Genomic DNA, 1,545 nt, shown 5'->3' on the forward strand with positions numbered 1-1,545 from the left:
AATTTTCGTTATTCAATCACCCTGATAACAAAGAATTTTGAAGATGGCAAAAGCACGGTTATACTTCAAATGTTCCTTGTTGTCAGATTTTTAGTAAATTACTCTAAATAAAACAGTCATTAAGTTACATCAAAAACTGAACCATGACTTATCAATCTAAGCAAAATAATTCGTTATTAAATTTTCGACGCTTAATTCCGCAGAATCGCCATATCTACAATCAAAATTTCGTGTGTAATATTTTCAATTTTCCCATACAATATATTTTATGAAATCTGTTCCGGATAAATCAACAAAAATGCCGATATTTAAATTGAAAATAATTTATTTATAGTCTACTAAGATTACTTGAGCATGTCTGTTACCGAACGAAAATTGGTTATCTAATGTAAAATATACAATGAACTAATACAACGGGTAATTGTATGATTGCCTAACTGATAATATAGGTTTAAGCATTTCAACCAAGATATAGGGATTTATTGCAACGCTTTTAATTACGTGTTAGTACCGTAAAATCAGTGCTTTAGTCGTCAAATTTTCCTATAAGTATCAACAGCCTTGTAGTAACCCGATGATTCAACTTTAAATAAATGTTTTAATCTGATAGGGTTTATTATATGCATTTATATTTATTGCAGATTAGTTATAAATATATCAAATCATACAAGCCAAAAAATGGTTTTCATATGTTTATGATACAGATAATATAGAAGGCAAAGTGACAATAAACCTCCAGTAATTTAACGTATCAAAGTTGTGTAACATATAAAATACTGCGCACGCTCTTGGGATATGATAAACAAGTAATATCACTCCCAAACCCTTTTTTAGTAATGATCACATTTAAAACAGCAAGAAATTAATTTGTAAACTGGATGCGAGATGAACAGAGAAACGATAGCAGAGCTGCTATGTCAAACGTGTTCTCATATAAAATGGTAATAAATGAGTTAGTCAACAGCATTGAAAACCACAGTAATTGAATTAAAATGTCACTAGTTTTAAGTGAGCAAAATCTTCAAATAAGTACTTTTATAAATCATCACACACACACACATACAAATTTAATGTTACATCGGTTCTAGATATGATACATTTCCTGAAAGCTGCAATCGAAAACCATTTTTCTTTGAAACTCAAATCGCGCTCAAGACATACGCATTTGAATTGATTTATTATTTCATTTTACAATTTCATTTCTAAGAACTGTCAGTCATAGCAACGGCAAGTTTGTTACAACACAGTAAAGGTTCGCAAAAGGGAGTTTCTTTTACATTAATATTTCACTAAAATTATATAATGAATTTTACAAGACTATGACTAAACAAAAACTTATTTTCGTACTCAATCAAAACGTATGGCAGATAGCCAAGAATTCCGTTTAAAAACCATGGTATAATTAAGAGATAGAATTCCTGAAACTTCCCCTGCACACAAAATTACAGTTTGTAAATTTAGACCAGCGTTTCCCAAACTATGTTCCGCGGAATACTGGTGTACCACCCGAGATTGATAGGTGCTCCGTGAGAAAATCATGATTTT

The 1,545-nt window shown here is 30.6% G+C and overlaps 1 protein-coding gene across 3 annotated transcripts in view; it reads right to left on the minus strand.

Annotated features, from left to right (window-relative positions):
• Positions 1 to 1,545, minus strand: part of LOC106459967 — a 207,937-nt gene that overhangs the window by 75,575 nt on the left and 130,817 nt on the right. The window lies entirely within an intron of this gene.

Source organism: Limulus polyphemus, unplaced genomic scaffold, assembly GCF_000517525.1.
Source record: "Limulus polyphemus unplaced genomic scaffold, Limulus_polyphemus-2.1.2 Scaffold688, whole genome shotgun sequence".
Lineage (NCBI taxonomy): Eukaryota > Metazoa > Arthropoda > Merostomata > Xiphosura > Limulidae > Limulus > Limulus polyphemus.